Consider the following 23385-nt stretch of genomic DNA (forward strand, 5'->3'; position numbering starts at 1 on the left):
GGCTACCTCAACAAATGACCTCACCAGCATCCTCTCCCTGATTCTACAACAAACGCCATAGCCTCCACCTGTGCCTTCCCCATTATCCCAAGACTCCATACCACATAGCAGCCTCCAGCCTGAGAGACAACTGAGGGGGTAGACCCCCCAAAGACCTGCCACCCCAAGTGGCAAGCCACAGTGTCACAAAGGGCAATAAAGGTTCACAACTGCTGCCCTATAATGCCTAAAAACAAGACTAGTTGAACAAGCCTGGCCGGGCCTCTGAAGAGAGTTCCTGGGCCGGCTAGATGGAAGAAGACTGCAGGGCCCATGCTGACTACAGACTTCCTTCACCAGCTAGATGATGGAGATGTCAGTGTTATCCTGCTGTCTACGTCTCTGCCCCGACTCCAGCCTCCTTGATGCAATTTCCAGTCATGGTACAGCTGTTGTCTCTTATCATGTCTCATATCCTGCTCCTGATGCTGGAGTCTCATCTCATCTCATCTCATCCTGCTGCTGTCTTCATGTAGCTGTGTCTCATCTCATCTCACCCTGTTGCTGCCTCCAAGTTGCTGTGTTTCCTCTCAGTTCATCTCATCTCATCCTGTTGCAGCCTCCATGCTGCTGTGTCTCATCTCATCTCATCCTGCTGCTGTTGCTTCCATGCTACTAAGTCTCATCTCATCTCATCCTGCTGCTGCCTATGTGCTGCTGTGTCTCCTTCTGGGGCTCCTGCCTCCATACTGTGCTCTCCAGTCCTGGTCCTTGGCTTCCATGCTACATTCCCCAGTCCTGGTTCTGCTGCCTGCTAATTAGCCTTTGCTGCCTTGGCCTTTAGGCTGTCCCCCTTTGAGTCCCCTTTTTCAACAATAACTGTCTGGGTCCTTCACTTGAACTCTGCTGCCTTGGCCCTTAAGCTGCCCTCCTGCCTTTGAGTGCACTCTTTCAACATCTATCTATTTATTTATGTATTTATGTATTTATTTATTTATTTAAAATCTTTTCTATACCGTCATTAAGGTGGGTACCGACACAACGGTTTACATAGGTGCCATAAGATTCGGTAACATAGTTTTTAATAAATGTAAATTGAAAAATGTGAAAAAAACATCATGTCCAGGTCAATTCTATGGCAGTTTTGAGTACAAGACTCATTTTATAATTGTAACTTATCCTTTAGTGATGCGTTCTCTATTAAAACAAAAAACAAAAAAACTACACACTTGGTGATTACTGTTGTGTGTATGGGTGTTCCTTGTGCTTCCCTGGTTTCTATTCTCCCTTCTCTTTTTGAAAAGCTTGTTTAAATAGTCAGGTTTTTAGATTTTTCCTAAATGTTTTGTTTTCTCTTTGTAACCTTAACTCCAGGGGCATGGAGTTCCATAGTATGGGTCCCGCTAGGGATAATGCTCTCTCTCTTACCTGGGTTAGTCGTGCTGTTTTGACTGATAGAATAGTTAGGAGTGCTTTGTTGGCTGATCTTAAGTTTCTGTTGGGGATGTGTACACGAAGGGCCGTGTTTAGTCAGTCTGCGTTTTCGTTGTGTATTAATTTGTGTATGGTGCACAGTGTTTTGTACTGTATTCTTTGAACTGTCTAAAGCCTTCACTTGAATTTTGTTGCCTTGGCTCTTAGGCTGTCTCCACTTTGAGTGTATCCTTTCAACATGGACTCTCTGGGGCCTTCACTCAAACTTTGTTGCCTTCCCTTAGGCTGTTCATTCAATGTGCTGTTCATTTCAGTTACAATGTCATGTGTAATTACATATCTTGTCCTTGCAGAATGTGATTATCAAAGTTGTTGACTTGCTTTTAATCTGTTGACATTTGTTGTGTAATAAAGAGGTCACAAGTTTGAAAAAACACTTTCTGCTTCTCTGTTTTTATTGTATTCTTTTCCTCTTATGGATTCATTAGGTCAAAGGTTTGGGATCCACATAATCTTGCATGTTAGAGTTTCAGTGGCCATTCCAATTAGGCACTTTTCTGGCAGACAAGACCATATGGCCTATGGCATACAACCAAAAGCTCATTGTATCCTCCCAAGAAAGACAGCAAGAGCTAAAGAAGAAGCTCCTAACTGTGGAGCTTCAGAGTTGGCTTTAGTTGCCTACTCCAGAAAGCATATTCTTAGCTAACTATTGAGTACATAAGCATGTATGTGAGATGGGCACTAGCTAGCTAGTGTTCACCTCCATATGCAGTCCAGTGGAATAGGTGTAGAAATGTTTGGCTAGAGGTGGAATAGCAATATCTTCACTCTGTTGGGGACCAATCAGTTGTCTAGCTATGTGAAGCTCATAATGCACCTATTAAAAAATATTGGCCTGTAACATTGTGAAGATATATCACCTCTGACCAAGCAATGGTCTTTCTCTCTGGCTCTGGACCAAATCCTATCATAACATGAATCTTCAGTCACAGAGCTACTTGAAAAAGACATAAAGCCCTAGGTGTGTTTCATCTCTATGGAGCATAAATGTGCAGCTGCAGGTTTCTGAAACAGAGAGTACATAGTGTACATGTAAAGCTTGTGTGGTGTTAAGGGCAACTTATACTAATCACACCACAAGATTTTACATTGGGCTCCTTGCTTGGGTATTCAATCAACCGAAAAGGCAATCTGGACAAAATCATTTTTAGGTTCCACACTAAACAAAATGTCTTCTATTTGTTAGCAAACAGGTATTATACAGATCCACATGCCAGGCCAGTAAGAACGTAAGAAATTACCATACCGGATCAACCAAGGATCCATCAAGCCCAGCACCCTGTTTGTATAAGTGGCCAATCCAGGCTACAAGTACCTGACAAATACCCATAACCTAAGTGTATCCCATGCTACTGATACTAGTAATAGCAGTGGCTATTTTCTAAGTCAACTTGATTAATAGCAGGTAATGGACTTCTCCTCCAAGAACCTATCCAAAACCTTCTATTAAACAAAAGAGTAATAACCAATTCACATTTACCTGTTCTAGACTTCTCATGATTTTAAAGACCTTTATCTGATCCCCCCCTCAGCCGTTTCTTCTCCAAGCTGAACAGCCCTAACCTCTTTAATCTTTCCTCATAGGGGAACTGTTTCATCTCCTTTATCATTTTGTCACCCTTCTCTGTACCTTCTCCATTGCAACCATATATTTTTTTATATGCAGCAAGCAGAATTGTACAGAGTATTCAAGGTGCAGTCTCACCTTGGAGCAATACAGAGGCATTATGACATTTTCTGTTTTATTTATCATTCCCTTCTTAATAATTCCTAACATTCTGTTTGCTTCTTTGACTGCTGTAGCACACTGAGCCAACAATTTCAATGTTTTATCCACTATATTGCCTAAATATTAGAGATGTGAATCGTGTGATCAATCGTCTTAACGATCAATTTTGGCTGGGGGGGGGGAGGGAATCGGATCGTCGCAGTTTTGTTTTTTTAAATATCGTGTAAATCGTCAATCGGGGGAGGGCGGGAAAACCAGCACACTAAAACAACCCTAAAACCCACCCTGACCCTTTAAAATAAATCCCCCACCCTCCCGAACCCTCCCAAAATGTCTTAAATTAAATTAAATTAAATTAAATTACCATTTTGAAAATGGCGGCACAAAATGGTGCCGGCTGAAGACAACACGATTCGATTGCAGGAGGTCGTTCCGGACCCCCGCTGGACCCCCAGGTAATTTAAGGCATTTTGGGGGGGTTCGGGAGGGTGGGGGATTTATTTTAAAGGGGTCGGGGTGGGTTTTAGGGTGTTTTAGTGTGCCGGATTTCCCGCCCTCCCCCTTCCCCTCCCCCTTCCCCCGATTTACGATTTTTTGACGATAAATCGGGGGAATTGTTATTGTATCGTGGCTCTAACGATTTTTGACGATTTAAAATATATCGGACGATATTTTAAATCATCAAAAAACGATTCACATCCCTTCTAAATATCTTTCCTGGTGGTAGTTCCTAATATGGAACCTAACATTGTGTAACTATAGCTTGCACTTATCCACATTAAATTTCACCTACCATTTGGATGCCCAATTTTCCAGACTCACAACCTGCTTGTGATTTAACTACTCTGAATAATTTTGTATCATCTGCAAATTTGATTTCCTCACTCATCATATTGCTTTCCAGATCATTTATAAATATATTGAAAAGCAGGGGTCCCAGTACAGATCCCTGAGGCACTCCACTGCCCGTTCCCTTCCACTGAGAAAATTATCTATTAATCTTACTCTCTGTTTCTTGTCTTTTAGCCAGTTTGTAAGCCACGAAAGGACATCACCACCTATCCCATGACTTTTTACTTTTCCTAGAAGCCTCTCATGAGGAACTTTTGTCAAACGCCTACTGAAAATCCAAGTACACCACATCTACCGGTTCACCTTTATCCACATGTTTATTAACTCCTTCAAAAAAGTGAAGCAGATTTGTGACACAAGGCTTGCCTTGGGTAAAGACATGTTGACTTTGTTCCATTAAACCATGTCTTTCTATATGTTCTGTGATTTTGATATTTAGAACACTTTCCACTATTTCTCCTGGCACTGAAGTCAGGCTAACTGGTCTGTAGTTTCCAGGATTGCCTCTGCAGCTCTTTTTAAATATTGGGGTTACATTAGCTATCCTCCAGTCTTCAGGTACAATGGATGATTTTCATGATAGGTTACAAATTTTTACTAATAGGTCTGAAATTTCATTTTTGAGTTCCATCAGAACCCGGGGGTGTATATCATCCGGTCCAGGTGATTTACTACGCTTCAGATTGTCAGTCAGGTCTACCACATCTTCTAGGTTCACCATGATTTGGTTCAGTCCATCTGAAACATTACCCATGAAAACCTTCTACGGTACAGGTAGCTCCCCAGCATCCTCTTCAGTAAACACCGAAGCAAAGAAATCATTTAATCTTTCCTCGATGGCTTTATCTTCTCTAAGTGCCCCTTTAACCCCTCGATCATCTAACGGTCCAACTGACTCCCTCACAGGCTTTCTGCTTTGGATATATTTTAAAAGTTTTTACTGTGAGTTTTTGCCTCTATGGCCAGCTTCTTTTCAAATTCTCTTTTCGCCTGTCTTATCAATATCTTACATTTAACTTGCCAATGCTTATGCATTATCCTGTTTTCTTCTGTTGGATCCTTCTTCCAATTTTTGAATAAAGATCCTTTGGCTAAAATAGCTTCTTTCACCTCCCCTTTTAACCATGCTGGTAATCATTTTGCCTTCTTTCCACCTTTCTTAGTGTGTGGAATACATCTGTACTGTGCTTCTAGGATGGTATTTTTTAACAATGACCAAGCCTCTTGCACACTTTCTACCTTTGTAGCTGCTGCATTCAGTTTTTTTCTAACTATTTTTCTCATTTTATCAAAGTGTCCCTTTTGAAACTTCAGCATGAGAGCCGTGGATTTTCTTACTGTCCTCCTTCCAGTCATTAATTCAAATTTGATCATATTATGATCACTATTGCCAAGCGGCCCCACCACCATTACCTCTCTCACCAAATCCTGTGGTCCACTGAGAATTAGGTCTAAAATTGCTCACTCTCTTGTTGGTTCCTGAACCAATTGCTCCATAACAATGTCATTTATTCCATCCAGGAACTTTATATCTCTAGCATGTCCTGAGAGAAAGGCTGATGTGCATGGAGCAGGAGAGAGACCTTGGGGTGATACTGAAGAGGATGTTGGGGAGGTACGCATACTGGAGAAGGTTTTCATGGGTAATGATTCAGATGGACTGAACCAAATCATGGTGAACCTAGTAGATGTGGTAGGCCTGATTGACAAACTGAAGAGTACTAAATCACCCGGACCGGATGGTATACACCCCAGAGTTCTGAAGGAACTAAAAAATGAAATTTCAGACCTATTAGTAAAAATTTGTAACTTATCATTAAAATCATCCTTTGTAACTGAAGACTGGAGGATAGCAAATGTAACCCCAATATTTAAAAAGGGCTCCAGGGGTGATCTGGGAAACTACAGACCAGTTAGCCTGACTTCATTGCCAGGAAAAATAGTGGAAAGTGTTCTAAACATCAAAATCACAGAACATATAGAAAGACATGGTTTAATGGAACAAAGTCAGCATGGCTTTACCCAGGGAAGTCTTGCCTCACAAATCTGCTTCACTTTTTTGAAGGAGTTAATAAACATGTGGATAAAGGTGAACCGGTAGATATAGTATACTTGGATTTTCAGAAGGCATTTGACAAAGTTCCTCATTAGAGGCTTCTAGGAAAAGTAAAAAGTCATGGGATAGGTGGCGATGTCCTTTCATGGATTGCAAACTGGCTGAAAGACAGGAAACAGAGAGTAGGATTAAATGGACAATTTTCTCAGTGGAAGGGAGTGGACAGTGGAGTGCCTCAGGGATCTGTATTGGGACCCTTACTTATATTTATAAATGATCTGGAAAGAAATACGACGAGTGAGATAATCAAATTTGCAGATGACACAAAATTGTTCAGAGTAGTTAAATCACAAGCGGATTGTGATAAATTGCAGGAAGACCTTGTGAGACTGGAAAATTGGGCATCCAAATGGCAGTTGAAATTTAATGTGGATAAGTGCAAGGTGATGCATATAGGGAAAAATAACCCATGCTATAATTACACAATGTTGGGTTCCGTATTAGGTGCTACAACCCAAGAAAGAGATCTAGGTGTCCTAGTGGATAACACATTGAAATCGTCAGTTCAGTGTGCTGCAGCAGGCAAAAAAACAAACAGAATGTTGGGAATTATTAGAAAGGAAATGGTGAATAAAACGGAAAATGTCATAATGCCTCTGTATCGCTCCATGGTGAGACCGCACCTTGAATACTGTGTACAATTCTGGTCGCCGCATCTCAAAAAAGATATAATTGCGATGGAGAAGGTACAGAGAAGGGCTACCAAAATGATAAGGGGAATGGAACAGCTCCCTTATGAGGAAAGACTAAAGAGGTTAGGACTTTTCAGCTTGGACAAGAGACGACTGAGGGGGGATATGATAGAGGTGTTTAAAATCATGAGAGGTCTAGAACGGGTAGATGTGAATCGGTTATTTACTCTTTCGGATAGTAGAAAGACTAGGGGGCACTCCATGAAGTTAGCATGGGGCACATTTAAAACTAATCAGAGAAAGTTCTTTTTTACTCAACGCACAATTAAACTCTGGAATTTGTTGCCAGAGGATGTGGTTAGTGCAGTTAGTATAGCTGTGTTTAAAAAATGATTGGATAAGTTCTTGGAGGAGAAGTCCATTACCTGCTATTAAGTTCACTTAAAGAATAGCCACTGCCATTAGCAATGGTAATATGGAATAGATTTAGTTTTTGGGTACTTGCCAGGTTCTTATGGCCTGGATTGGCCACTGTTGGAAACAGGATGCTGGGCTTGATGGACCCTTGGTCTGACCCAGTATGGCATTTTCTTATGTTCTTATGTTCTTATGATAGTGTCTAATGATCTGAAGTTGGCGAAATAATGTGTCACGGCGATAGCTAAAGCCAGAAGAATGCTAAGCTGCACAGAGAGAGAAATATCGAGTAAGAAAAGGGAAGTGATTATCCCCTTGTACAGGTCCTTGGTGAGGCCTCACCTGGAGTACTCTGTTCAGTTCTGGAGACTGTATCTCCAAAGAGACAGAGACTAGATGGAGGTGGTCCAGAGAAGGCCAACCAAAAAGGTGGAGGGTCTTCATTGAATGACTTATGAGGAGAGATTGAAGAATCTAAATATGTACACCCTGGAAGAAAGGAGGAGCAGAGGTGATATGATACAGACTTTCAGGTACTTGAAAGGTTTTAATGATCCAAAGACAATGACAAACCTTTTCCGTCGGAAAAAAATTAACACAACCAGGGGTCACGATTTGAAGCTCCAGGGAGGAAGACTCAGAACCAATGTCAGGTGGTGGATGCCTAGAATGCCCTTCCAGAGGAAGTGGTGAAGACCAGATCTGTGAAGGACTTCAAAGGGGCGTGGGATAAACACTGTCGATCCATAAAATCTAGAGGACGTTAATGAAGAGTGGGTGGCTCGCGGGAATGGTGGCTACTATCTGGAGATAATACCCTTATTCAATAAACATACACATGGTTAATGCGACTCCAACATTGCTCTAAGCATTTAGTCTCATGCATGATGTTTATCCTGTTGGACTCTATGCCATCCCAGACATAAAGTGCCACACTGCCTCTCAGGTGCTCCTCTCTGTGATTGTGATATAATTTGTAACCCGATATAGCACTGTCCCATTGGTTATCCGCCTTCCACCATGTCTCTGAGATGCCAATTAGTCTCTGTCATCATTCACTGCTATACATTCTAATTCTCCCATCTTACTTCTTAGACTTCTGGCATTAGCATACAAACATTTCAAAGTGTTTTTTGTTTGAATTTTCATTCTGCTTTTTAATTGATAAGGATAAGTTAGAGTTTTTTAGCTCAGGTGAGTTTTTAGTTACAGGCACTTGAACTACTTTTCTTATTATTGGAACCTCATTGTCGGGATACCTAATTTTAATGCATCATTAGTATCCTTTGAAGATACCTCTCTACTAGCCATATACTGCTGAGCAACTGTCGGCTTTCCCCTTTGTTCTAGTTTAAAAGCTGTTCTATCTCCTTTTTAAAGGTTAGCACCAGCAGTCTGGTTCCACCCTGGTTAAGATGGAGCCCATCCCTTCGGAAAAGACTCCCCCTTCTTCAAAAGGTTCCCCAGTTCCTTACAAAACTGAATCCCTCTTCCTTGCACCATCATCTCATCCATGTATTGAGACTCCAGAGCTCTGCCTGCCTCTGGTGACCTGCACGTGGAACAGGGAGCATTTCAGAGAATGCTACCCTGGAGGTTCTGGATTTAAGCTTTTTACCTAAGAGCCTAAATTTGGCTTCCATAACCTCCCTCCCACATTTCCTATGTCGTTGGTGCCCACATGTACCACGACAGCCGGATTCTCCCCAGCACTGTTTAAAATCCTATCTAGGTGATGCGTGAAGTCCACCACCTTTGCACTAGGTAGGTATGTTACCAGGCCATCCTCATGCCCACCAGCCACCCAGCTCTCTACATTCCTAATAATTGAATCACTAACTATCACGTCAATCCAGTAAAGTGCGGCCGCATTTACCCCGCTCCTAACCCGCTTTCTACTCACTTTCCGGCCGCGTTAGCCCTTCCTGCGATCCACAATCCCCTTTAACCTACTCTTACCGCGTCCTTAAATCCCCGGGTAACCCCTTCCGCACGCAGCATGTATAGTACATGTAAACAATTGAATTAGCTATTCCCTACCATCCAGTAACGCGCGCCCCGACTATCGCTTTTTTACCCTGCTGTTTTGCCGCGCGTTTAACCTGCTAAGTTACCGCCTACTCTTACCCCTGCATTAGAGGCAGGGGTAAGGGTAGGCGGCAAACTTTCCCCCAGCCTCCGCTCACCTGCCCTGGCCGCGTCCTTGGGTGCTGGTCTCCGGGGCAGCCCCAGTCCTCTCCCCTCCTCCCGAAGCAACAAAAGCGAAAAAAAGCAAAAAAAAAAAAAAAAAGTGAAAAAAAAAGTTGCAAGGGAGAGAGGGGAGAGAGGACGGGCAATCCTACATTCGGGATTGCCAGTCCTCTCTCCCCTCCTCCCGAGGCAAGGTGCGAAAAGCAGCCTTGTTCCGGGAGGAGGGGAGAGAGGACTGACAGTGTAAAGCGACAAAGCGACTTACTTTTTTTGCAGCCCCCCTCCAGAGACGGACATCGGCGAGGACGACCGTGGCTCCCCTGCCTCCAGCTGCCCACGAAGATGAACGCCTGCACGGGCAAAAGTGGCCCCTGTTCGTGCAATTGGGCTGCCCAAGGCGTGACGTCACGACGTTTGGAGTCACGGCATGTGACGTCACGTCTTGAGCGGCCCAATTGCACGCACAGGGGCCGCTTTCGCCCGTGCGATGCGTCTATCTTCGCAGGCAGCTGGAGGCAGGGGAGGGGAGCCGCGGTCGTCCTCGCCGATGCCCGTCTCCAGAGGAGGGCTGCAAAAAAAGTAAGTTGCTTCGTCACTTTACACTGCCAGTCCTCTCTCCCCTTCTCCCGGAGCAAGGCTGCTTTTCGCACCTTGCTTCGGGAGGAGGAGAGAGGGGACTGGCAATCCCGAGTGTAGGATTGCCTGTCCTCTCTCCCCTCTCTCTTGCTACTTTTTTTTTTTTCTCGCTTTTTTTCCGCTTTCGTTGCTTGCTTCGGGAGGAGGGGAGAGAGGGCTGACAATCCCGAGCATCGGAGAACTATCCACTTCCTGGTACCTGTCATTTCAAATGTCATTTGCTACAGGATCCTTTCCTGCTGTACCAGGTTGAAGTTCTCCAATCATGAGACCTTCTTCCTCTAAGGCAGCACCAGGGCTGCCAGTCTGAAGTTGGGACTTGGCTACTATGCCCCTGAAGGTCTCATCTATATACCTCTCTGTCTGCCTCAGCTCCTCCAGGTCTGCCACTCTAGCCTCCAGAGATCTGTCTCGTTCTCTGAGAGCCAGAAGCTCTTTGCATTGCATGCACATGTACAACTTTTCACAGGAAGGTAAAAAAATCATACATTTTACAGTTGATGCAAAAGACTGGGATGCCCCCTTCTTGCTGCTGGACTGCTGCCTTCATCTCAAATTTGTTCAGTTCCTACTTAAGTTTTAGGTTGCTATGGGAGCAGGAATGTGTCTAATTAATGTCCTTTAAATATATTAGTGAATTCACTATATGTCTGGTAGTGGCCTACAGGAGAATTATCAAACTCTCAATAAGGTGTTTTTTTTAAGTGGCACCTGCCTATAAATTAAAGGATTAGCTAGAGGTGGGTGGGTAAGGGGTGGGAGGGTTGGGAGGGTTGGGAGAAACAAACAGTCTAACTTCAATTAGTCATCCAGAGTGACTCACTGCTCTCTTGATTAACACATGTTGGTACCTAATCAAACCAAAACACACTACTTAAAAACAGCTTTCCAAGGTGAGTAACTGAACTGAACTTTTCAACCTTTTTACTTAGGTATACACTGCTCCTAGCTTATTTCTAGCTTCTGCCTACTTTTTTCTTTTTAATATACAAACACTCTAACTTCTGCTTACTAGCTGCCTTACATGCTATTAAAAATAAACACACTAACCACTGCTTACTAGCTGCCTTACTGACTGACTATTTAAAAATACAAAGTATAACTTCTGTTTATTCACTGCCTTACTGACTATTAAAAGCACAAACCACAAACACACTAAATATTATTCCCAAATAGTTAATTTCACCCCAATACTTTTAAAAAAGAAAATGTCCCAAGCAAAAACTTACTGATTCCTTTCAGCCACCAGCAAAGTGATCCTCTCCTCTCAGTGCTCCCAACTAAACAATGGACTATACTCTTGAGATCTCAAGATATGGGCAAACTCTACAAATAAGCTAATAATTTATAGTTCACATTGCATACCAATTGACAGATATGAGGAATCAAAGAAAAAGTTTTATCCATGATTACTCCTAAATTCTTCACTTGGGGGTACATTTTAAAACACAGCGCGTGCGCATACTTTTGTTCATGCATCAGGCGCAAACAAAAGTATGCTGGATTTTATAAGATACGCATGTAGCCACATGTATCTTATAAAATCCGGGGTCGGCGCGCGCAAGGGGGTGCACATTTGTGCATCTTGCATGTGCTGAGCCTTGCGCAGGCTGCCTGTTCCCTCCGAGGCCACTCTGAAATCGGAGTGGCCTCGGAGGGAACTTTCCTTCCACCATCCGGCACCTTCCCCTCCCTTCCCCTACTTAACCCCCCCCCCCCACCCCGGCCCTATATAGACCCCCCTCCTACCTTTATCTTAAAAGTTACTACTGCCTCCGGGCAGTAGTAACTTACGCGCACCGGCGTGGCAGGCCCCGACACAGGCTGCTGTGTCGGGGCACTCAGCCATGCTCCCGGACCACCCACATGCCCCCGAACATGCCCCCAATCCAAAACTGCACCCCCTTGGCCATGCCCCCTACCGCCCCTTTTTGCAAGCCCCGGGACTTAAGCGCATCCCAGGGCTTGTGCACGACACCGAGCCTATGCAAAATAGGCTCAGCACGCGGGGGGGGTTTTAAAGGGTTACGTGTGTACCTTATTTTCGTAACCCTTTTAAAATCCGGCCCTTGATGTAGAATTGGAATAGAATTTCTATTGATAGATATATTAATAGGAATATTTTTTTTTCAGGATTCCTTGCTAAATATATTTTGGTCTTTTTCATATTAAGAGTGTGCTTATTCATTTTCAGCCATTCCTTAGTGGCAGAAATGGTTGTCTTAATCTTATCTAAAGCCTCTACTCAAGATCCTCCTATCAGAATGAAAAACTGGATATCGTATGCGAAAATGTGATATTCCACATCAAGCCTTGAAAAAACTTTACAAATTGTGGCTAAATATATATTAATCAAAGGCGCAGAGAGTGCTGAATTTTGTGGCATTCCTGTTTTTAGATCTAATAATGAGGATTTGGTACCATTATAAAATAGAGATGAGCATTGTTTTCTTCTATTGGTTCAGGCTTTGTTTTAGGGCCCCTGCAGGAAATTTCATTTTTTAAGCAGTTTTTTGTTTTTTTTTTGTTTTTTTTAATGTGTCCTGATTTTCGTGTTAGTGTGCGCTAAATTCGTAGTTTGTTTGCTTTTTGGTGCCCCCAAAGCATGAAAATTAGGCAATTTCATTGAAATTGCTAATTCGTGAAAAACGAATGCACATCTGTATTATAAACTACTCTTTGGTTATATCCCTTTAAAAATGATGTGAACTAATCATACACTGTATTAGCAATGCCAATCTCTCCCAGTCATATTAATAACAGGTCATTGTCCACAGTGTCGAAGGCCGCATGCAGGTCAAGAAGTACTAGTAAGAATTTCTTCCCGCTATCAAAACTCCTACGAAAAATATCAAACAATGCAAGAAGTAGAATTTCACTGCTCTGAACTGAACAGAACCGATATTGATGTAAGTCAAGAATAGACTGATCATTCAAAAAATTATGAAGTTGTTTGAATATAACTTTCTCCATGATTTTTGAAAGGAAAGGGAGATTTGATATTAGATGGTAATTGTTAACGTCTCCAACAGCAAAATTGACTTTTTTCAAGATAGATTTCACTTTAGTCATCTTTAAAGGCATCGGGACATGATCTTCTGACAGTCAAAGATTGATAATATTTGAAACAAAGGTGTCTGTGGTGCTCATGCTACTATTGTTGGCATCATTTGCTCCTTTTTAAATGCCTTGTGGTATACATGCTGCTAATTTTGGTACACTTTGTTGTTTTATAGATGCCTTATGGTGTTTATGCCACTATTGTTGGAGTCCATGCTCCTCTTTAGGTGCCTTATGGGGTTCATTCACTACAGTTGGTGCTTTTGTTGCTTTGTAGGTGCCTTATGGTTCTTTTGCCACTATTGATGATACCATTTGCTCCTCTGAAGCTAAGTATAAAAAGGGTTTAGACAAGTTCCTGGATGAAAAGTCCAAAAACCATTAATACCAATTTAGTTTTAGGAAAGTCACTGCTTATCACTGGTTATGAGCAAATAAATTGAATCTGTTCTTTGGGATCCTGCCAGATACCTGTGATCTGGATTGACTATGGTTGGAGACAGGATACTGGGCTTGAGGGACCTTTTGTCTGTCCCAGTATGAAATTTCTTCTGTTTCTTATGTTACTGTGATCCTGTCTGCCCCAGTCCTATGAATTACAAATGAATGTACTGTACCTAATATTGCTTCACTTTGCTGCCTGCCTGGGGCCTATGGGCTGTATTTGGCTCTGCTTCTGTTTGCTGCCTGTCTTAGGCCCATGGAATACAAATGTATGACGTGTACTTGGTTTTGCTTCACTTTGATGCCTACACTAAGCCTATGGACTATATTTGAATATGCTGTGGTGGGGTAGGTGCAGGTATTCCTGGTGCTTGGACTAGAATTTTGAACCCATAGAGACTGGTGCTCAACTCCTAAACAGGCATCAGACATTCTACCATTTTATGTGCCCCAAATGTGAGAATCATAAAATATGCTTATTTTTTATACATTCAGATATAAATAAATTGAGATTAGTTATATCTGCATCCTATTCTAAATTCTACTGTACAATTGTCATTTTACTTTTTTTGTTTCTAAAATTAACAATCCAGCAAAATCTACTTCAGAAAATAGAAACATAGAAACATAGAAATGACGGCAGAAGAAGACCAAACGGCCCATCCAGTCTGCCCAGCAAGCTTTCACACTTGTTTTTTTTCTCATACTTAACTGTTACTCTTTGGCCCTTAGTAACCAACAATCACAAAATTCACCTCTAGTTCTGACATATCTGCAATGACACAAAGGTCTTTTGTATATTGCTGGCAAGTAGCATGGAAATGTACTCCTCCACCATCAGCCACAAACAGGTGCAGAATGTACCAACGTAAACAATGGGGTAACATCATTTCCTCCAGGCCTTTAACAAACTTTAAGGGTAACTGGTTTGAACAAGAATCAGAAACTTAGTATTGCAGTTTGTTTCCAAACAAAACACTGGTCTGCAAACACAGTAAAACTTATACTCTCTTGCTAGTTAAAGAACAAAGTAAATTCTTGAAACATGAACATGTTTAAGAACATATTAGGTACAAAGTTGCAGTGGAAAATATTGCTAGTGAATTCAATTTTGTAATTAAGAAGGAAACATTTTCTCCTTATTGTAACATATAAAATGAATAAGAAGTTATGGAAATTGTGTGTATTATTAAAGCTTCTTCTTGGCTAGCAGAAAATACATAGTTTTTAAAACTATTGCAATTCCAAACATTAGTACACAGTGCCCCCTGCTGGCTAATCTAGTCCTACACAAAACAAAAATTAGTATTTTGAAAAATGTTATTATACATCACACACTGAAATGAAAGAAACAGAAATGAAATATTTGATGTTGAAGTTTAGAAACACAGAGAATTATGGATATTATTTATTTCATCTTCTAATTGTGAGCCATTTCCAAATTATTACTAACAAAATGTTGCTGTCTTTTCTTTGTAGTATGACCATGGTATCCTTTGCAAAGTATAATACATTAATGGCAATGTCCATAAAAGCATAAAATTAATAGGAAAACTACACTTTAGGTGAAATATGCTTATTTGTGGAATTGTTTAATAAGAATAATTTAGATCTTCCTTTTGTTAGATTGACAACTTCTGTAGTAAATAAGATATTTTTCTAAAAACAATTAAATCATAGGCCAAAGAAAATAATTTGTATGGTATTGCTTCTTTTCACAATTATGCTATCAAATGCACTATCAATATAAGAGTCAGTGCTGTGAATCCAGGATAGGAACAAAAAATACTGTATTTATGCTGCTATGAAAATATTAATTCTGGATCTCAAATGGAGCTGAGTAGAAAGATAAAAATCATGGCATCTTGCAATGCATGTTATTTTGACTTTTCCTAATTAGGAAATATTCAGGGGAGCTTTTTCTAACAAGTATGCTGACCTACAGAATGAATGCATTATTAGATATATAGTATAATATCAAACATTTAGTGCATAAATTAGACAGAAACTTCTGATCATGCAAGGGTCTCTATATGCAGAGAATTCATGAACAGCAATTGGACTGACCATTTCACAATTTTCCAGACAGAAAATTCATTTATATGGACAAAGTACACCAAATGAATTGAATGTTTAATGGAAAATGCCATAAGAATTAAACTAAATGTTAAAATATAGGTGTACTAATGTGATGCCACCACAGGAATGATGGGACATATGAATAGCATGCTGTCATCTACATGGGGATCGCAAAATTCTCCTGCCATTAATATGAGTTGTAGCTGAAGGAATTAAGACATCAGAGACACATTTGGAGTATGCAATAGAATAGGTGTGGTAGATACAAATACAAAAATCAGTTACTCTAAACCCATTCTACACACCAAAATAATAATAATAATAATAATAATAATAATAAAAAGGTTGATTAAATCTAAATCAGTTTGAAATGATTTCTAAAAATCTGATGAGAACACATTTACTAAAATGGCTGCTCCCCAATATAAAATCTACCTTATAAATGGCCTGTGACCGACGGCCCGCAAATGCGCAGTAGAGCGCAGCTCTACTGCGCATGTGCGGGCAAGGACGTTGGTCAGAAAAAAAAATGGCGGTGGGGCCGCAGGAGCGGGAGGAGAAGCAGCGGCGCCGCGCGCGCGCGGTGCCGCTACTTCTCCTCCCCAGATCTGCCGGCAGATCTCGGGGGGGGGGGTGTCACTCCCGCGCCCCCCCCCCCCGAGATCTGCCGGCAGGAGCGGGAGGAGAAGTAGCACCGCTACTTCTCCTCCCCAGATCTGCCGGCAGATCTCGGGGGGGGGGTCACTCCCGCGCCCCCCCCCCCCCCGAGATCTGCCGGCAGGAGCGGGAGGAGAAGTAGCGGCACCGCGCGCGCTCGGTGCCCCTACTTCTCCCCAGATCTGCCGGCAGATCTCGGGGGGGTCACTGCCGCGCGCGCGGGAGTGACCCCCCCCCCCCCCCGAGATCTGCCGGCAGGAGCGGGAGGAGTTAATGGAGCCGGGTGAGGGTTGCGGGAAGTCGCGCTTACGGCGCCGGGAGGAAATGGAGGTGGGTGAAGGGAGGGACTGAGTGAGTGGGAGGGAGGGAGAGGGGGACTGAGTGAGTGGGAGGGAGGGAGAGGGGGGACTGAGTGGGAGGGAGTGAGGGAGAGGGGGGACTGAGTGAGAGGAGAGGGAGGGTGGGGAGGAGTGGGGGAGGGGGGGTGGTGAAGAGTGAGGGGAGAGAGAATGAGGGGGAGGTGAGAGACAGAGGGATGTAGCCCGTTTTAACGGGCTTTACGGCTTGTATATTTTATATTGCAGCTTCACAACAGTTTCCTCATCTGCAGTCTTGGAGGAAGGAAGGATCAGGTTAAAACTGAGATTGGGAAAACATGATTTCTACATAGACTTGAATATTTCTTGTGAAAATTCTCAATTATCTGAAACCTAGTATTATATTAGCAGGAATGGTCCTTATTAACATGGTCGATGTCTCTGACTCCTGAAGAAGGCAAAACAGAGGTCCTTTGTTGGTAGAAATTTAGAAGGGAGATTAATTGCACATGGATAAAGTTGTCATTAGAAAAAGAAAGTTTGCATTTGCAGCAGTAGTGCTAAAGCTCAATGATAACAGAATTGTGAAAATTAAGGATTGGACCATCCAATAAATGTCTATAGATGCAAGATTTTGCCAGGTGGAAGACTTTTTTACTTTAAAGTCTTCTGGGACTTTTTGAAATTTAAAATATTATTATTTTTTCTACCTTTCTAGTTTTCCATTTTTCTAATGCTATTTTAATGAAGCATAGTTTCAAAGGGATTTCATTTCTAATGAAATTGTTATTTTTAAGGATTTTGAAATATTTTTGTTCTATACACCTTTTCTGTGATCCATTTTTACTGGAGTCGTTTACAGTCCTCCAAATTAAATGGAAGAACTAGACAGAGATGTGGTTGAAGACATCCAAAAGGTGGGAAAGAAGGGAGAAGTGGTGGTTGTTGGAGATTTTAATCTACAGGACGTAGACTGGAGAATCCCTTCCGTAGAATCTAACAGAAGTAAAGAGATGGTGGATGCCCTGTAAGGGGCTACGTTCAAACAAATGGTAATGGGACCCATGAGGGAGGGAGCTATACTCAATTTAGTGCTTTCTAAAGGGATAATGTCTCTGATGTCTGGGTGGGTGCCCACCTCAGCACCAGCAATCATCAAACAGAATGGTTTGGTATCACAAATAGGATACGGAGAAGTCAAAGAAGACCCAAGTTTTGTATTTCAAAAAAACCTGCTTTGTTAAAATGGGGAAGTACCTGGAGGGAGAACTAGAAGACTGGGAGAAATTGAGAGATGTGGAACAACAGTGGGTCAAATTAAAAAGAGCAATTACAAAGGCAACTAATCTAATTGTTAGAAATGTAATCAAAAGTAAGAGAAATAAGAAATATTACTGGTTCTCAAAGGAAGTGGCTGATAAAATAAAAGCAAAAGAACAGTGTTCAAGAACTATAAAGCATCCCAAAGGGAGGAACACAAGGAAGAACATCTGATGAAACTGAGGGAGACGAAGAAGGTAATCAAGAAAGCAAAAAGTCAAGCGGAAGAAAGGATTGCCAAAGAGGTAAAGTGAGGTGACAAAACATTTTTCAGATACATCAGAGAAAGGAGAAAGGTCCAAAGTAGTATAGTAAAACTGAAAGGTGAAAAGGATCAATATGTGTGGAGAGAGAAAAAGAAATGGCAGAAATATTAAACAAATACTTCAGTTTGGTGTTCACTAAAGAAGATTCTGGAGCAGGACCGTCGCTAGTTAACAAAAAAATAGAGGGGGAGTGGAGTAGAAAAAACTGTTTATAGAGGAAAATGTGTGGGAAGAGCTAGGAAAACTGAAAGTGGACAGAGCCATGGGGCCTGATGAGGTTCATCCCAGGATACTGAGGGAGCTCAGAGATGTGCTGGCAGGTCCACTGCACAACATGTTCAACAGATCCCAGGAAACAGTCATGGTGCCGAGTGATTGGGGAAGAGTGGTGGTGGTCCCAAGGGTGGGAGCAGAGAGAAGCGTGGAAACTACAGGCTGGTTAGCTTCACCTCAGTGGTGCAAAAAGTAATGAAGACACTTCTGAAGAAAAGTATAATGAACTACCTACAGTCAGACAGATTGCTGGACCAGAGGCAGTATGGATTCACCAGAGGAAGGTCCTGTCAGACAAATCTGATTGACTTTTGATTGGGTGACTAAGGAATTATATCAAGGAAGAACATTTGATGTGATCTACTTGGATTTCAACAAAGCTTTTGATAGGGTCCCGCAAAGGAGGCTTGTGAATAAAATGAGAAGCTTGGGAGTAAGCGCCAAGGTCCGGAACCCCCGCTGAACGACCTCCTGCAGTCAATCTCCTGCCGGCGCCATTTTCCGTACGGAAAACGATTCGCGGCAGGAAATCGCTCCCGGACCCCCGCTGGACCCCCAGGGACTTTTTGGCCAGCTTGGGGGGGCCTCCAGACCCCCACAAGACTTGCCAAAAGTCCAGCGGGGGTCCGGAACGACCTCCCGCAGTCGAATCGTGTTGGTCTATGGCCGCCGCCATTTTGCGCCGCCATTTTGCAAAATGGCGGCGCAGAATGGCGCCGGCTGAAGACAACACGATTCAATTGCAGGAGACCATTCCGGACCACCACTGGACCCCCAGGTAATTTAAGGCATTTGGGGGGGGTTCGGGAGGGTGGGGGATTTAATTTAAAGGGTCGGGGGTGGGTTTTAGGGTGTTTTAGTGTGCCGGTTTTCCTGCCCTCCCCCTTCCCCCGATTTAGCTACGGACCGCCGCTGGACCCCCAGGTAATTTAAGGCATTGGGGGGAGGGGTTCGGGAGGGTGGGGGATTTAATTTAAAGGGTCGGGGGTGGGTTTTAGGGTGTTTCCCAGGTAATTTAAGGCATTTGGTGGGGGATTTAATTTAAAGGGTCGGGGTGGGTTTTAGGGGGTTTTAGTGTGCCGGTTCACGATTTTAACGATTTTCACGATACTCTAAACACCCAAACGGCGACGATACGATTCCCTCCCCCTCCCAGCCGAAATCGATCGTTAAGACGATCGAGGACACGATTCACATCTCTAGCAATTACTACCCTTAACCAACAGGCCTGATACTTTGGATGCAACTCCAACATTGTTCTCTGCTTCATCGGCAAGCGGTAACAGGGAATTAAACTCAGACAGCACCAACAAGGGCCTTGACTTTGACAGTTTGGGAAATTAAGTAAGGGGGTGAATTGTATGGTGCAGCAGATGCTTCTATAAGCTTACTGGGTAGACTGAATGGACCGTTTGGTCCTTTCTGCCTTCATTTTCTATGTTTCTATGTTTCCATTATGATGTAAAATTGTTACTATCAGTGTTCTTATTGTTTCACATTTAGATTTTGTATCACTTGGAGAACACTATAATATTTCAACTGCTCTATTAAACTAGCATATTTTTATATTCTACATTTACAACTGAAGTTGGGGACCTATTTCGATCAAGTGAAAAGAAGACAAACATGTTTTAAAGCTGATTTGAATAATTTTTGTTCGGACAAAATGTAGAAAGGATAATTTTGAACTAAAATTCAGGAGGTCAATATTCAGCCACTGTGCGGCTCTGCTAATTAGCCGGATACACTGATCCTAGCTGGATATTCAGGCACTTAATCAAATAAGTAGTACTACTTACTTAAGTGTTGTTTTGAATATTAGCCTCATTGGTTGTTCTACCCTACACTGTAATAGCATGCCATTTTTTTTTTACCATGAGCCTAGTAAAGCCTCATTTCCATAATAGAGCTTACTTATTACATTTATGCAGATGTTCATGTTAACACTCATATTTTAAGGTACTGAGGAATCGTCTTTACATGCATGTTCAGCTCTTATTTCATAGAATGCTATAGCATGTTAAATTTTGCTGCATTGGCCCTTAAGTCAGTCAAATGGGGGTGAGTGGTACACTTTCAAGTCAGTTTGAAAGTGTACACTTTCTATCATTTTTGTGCACAAAATCCTGGCCACAAAATAAAGATGCACTTTGTGGGCTGGGGTATATTAGATGCATATGAGTACCTTACATTTTCAAAAGTATCACATATGTGGCTTACTGCAGAAAATGGACTTGTTGTGTATGGTCTTAGACTGTATGATGGTAACTTTCAGAACAGTGTACAGGCACATGGGTGCACATGTGTCGGCCCTTGCCCAGGGATATGGCTATTTTATAATATGCACGCAGATAAGCACTTGGGCACGCAAATCCCGCTTCTACCATGTACATCGGGGGATTTCAAAGGGACGTGAGCTGATGCTATTTCCAGTTTTACCAGTTCATCCTGTTTGCCCAGTTAAGTGATAGTCCTCCAACCCCCTATGTTGAACAGCTTTCACTTGTCAAACCCCACAGATCTTCCTAGCTTCCCGGAACCCCACTGGACCACCAGGGACTTTTGACAAGTCTTGTGGGGGTCAGGAGGGTCCCCCAAGACTTTCCAAATGTCCCTGGTGGTCCAGCGGGGGTCCAGGAGCGATCTCCTGCACTTGGGCCATCGGCTGCCAGTAATCAAAATGGTGCCGATAGCCTTTTCCCTTACTATGTCACAGGGGCTATCTGCACCATTTTGAATACTGGCAACCGACGGTCTGAGTGCAGGAGATCGCTCCCGGACCCCCACTGGAACACCAGGGACCTTTGGGAAGTCTTGTGGGGTAAGGAGGGTAGGGATGTGAATTGTGTGCCCGATCGTTTCAACGATCGGATTCGGCTGGGGGTGGGGGGAAATCTGATCGTTACGAGATGTGAATTGGAATCGGTTCTGATTCCAATTCACATCACTAATTTTTTTTAGTGAGGCCCGCGCCGATAAAAAAAACCCCACCCCGACCCTTTAAAATTACCCCCTTAGCCTCCCCCACTCTCCCGACCCCCCCAAAAAAAAACGTTTTACACATACCTGGTGGTCCAGGGGGGCTGCGGGCAATGATCTCCTGTTCCCACGCTATCAGCTGCACTAAAAAAAATGGCGCCGATGGCCCTTTGCCCTTACCATGTGACAGGGCAAAGGTAGCGCCGGCGCCATTTTGAATATTGGCATTACGGCCCGCATGCAGGAGATCGCTCCCGGACCCCCGCTGGACCCCCAGGGACTTTTGGCCAGCTTGGGGGGCCTCCTGGCCCCCACAAGACTTGCCAAAAGTCCAGCAGGGGTCCGGGAGCGACCTCCTGCACTCCGGCCGTATTGCCAGTACTCAAAATGGCGCCGGTGCTACCTTTGCCCTCACAATGTCACAGGGGCCGACCGTCAGCCGACCATCGGCCCCTATGACAAGGAAAGCATGAAACTTATATGATATGTTATATTTGTTGGGGACCGTGATGCATTTAGCGAACCCATGAATACAACGAATAGGGACTTATGCGTTGCGGATTGCCAATGCATTGAAAACGAGTGCACATCCCTTATAGACATGAGTATGTGGGCATGAGCTAACATGCACATAAATTTTATATCATCCACACACATTTTCTAAAATACACCTACTTGCTACAGATGTGAATCGGAACCAGAATCGGTTCCAGTTTCAGATTTGTGGACTATCAGGAAATTATTTTTCCTGCGGTCCAATCGTTGGGTTTTTTTTTATCAGCTGTGCCGAGCCGATAACCAAAAAACACAGCTTGACCCTTTAAAATTAGTTCTTTAGTATCCCCCACCCTCCGTACCCCTCCAACCCCCCCAAAAAAAATGTTTAAGTACCTGGTGGCCCAGTGGGAGTCCTGGGAACGTTCTCCTACTCTCGGGCTGTCGGCTGCCAGTAAACAAAATGGCACCGATGACCATTTGCCCTTATTATGTGACAGGGTATCCGTGCCATTGGCCAGCCCCTGTCACATGGTAGGAGCAATGGACAGCCAGCACCATCTTTAAAAATGGGCACCTTGTGTGCACCGAGCCCTTGGGGAACCCTGCTGGCTTTCCCCATTCCCTCCAAGGCCGCTCCAAAATCGGAGTGGCCTCAGAGGGAACTTTCCTTTTGCCCCCACTTTCTCCTCCCTTCCCCTACCTAACCCGCCCCCCAGCCCTACCTAAGCCCCCCCAACCTTTATTTTATAAGTTGCGCCTGCTTCCCGGATTTACGCACATAGGGCTTTGAAAATCTGCCCCTAAACATACGACCACACAGTCGAAGAGAAGGTCGCGGAAAACCTCATTCATCAGGTTTTGACAGACAGCTGGAGCATTGCAGAGTCCGAACGGCATGAGCAGATATTCATTGTGGCCGCCCCTGTTGTTGAAAGCCATCTTCCATTCATCGCCGGCACATATCCAGACTAAATTGTAGGCCCCACAGAGATCCAGTTTGGAGAATAATTTCACCCCTTATAGGCAGTCAAACAGTTTGGCTATCAGCAGGAGTGGGTACCGGTCCTTCACGGTGATGGCATTCAGGCCATGGTAATCAATACACAGCCGGAGGGTACCATCCTTCTTGCTGACAAAGAAGAAATCGGCCCCCACCAGAGAGAAAGCCCATTGAATGAAGCCCTGTTTTAGGTTTTCCTCTATATATTCTGACATGGCACGGATCTCGGGTAGGGACAAAGGATAAACCCATTCTTGAGGAGGTGTGGAACCCGGTACCAGATTGATAGCACAGATGAAATCCCGAAGTGGGGGCAGTGTGTCCGCAGTCTTCTTGGCAACCAGGGCCCCATTGTGTCAGCTGAAGGGAGGACCAGTCAAACTGGGGATTGTGTAACTGTAGCCAGGGAATACAGAGCATCAATGGATGGATGGCCTTCCGAAT

Source organism: Rhinatrema bivittatum, chromosome 2 (assembly GCF_901001135.1).
Source record: "Rhinatrema bivittatum chromosome 2, aRhiBiv1.1, whole genome shotgun sequence".
In the NCBI taxonomy this organism is placed as follows: Eukaryota; Metazoa; Chordata; class Amphibia; order Gymnophiona; family Rhinatrematidae; genus Rhinatrema; species Rhinatrema bivittatum.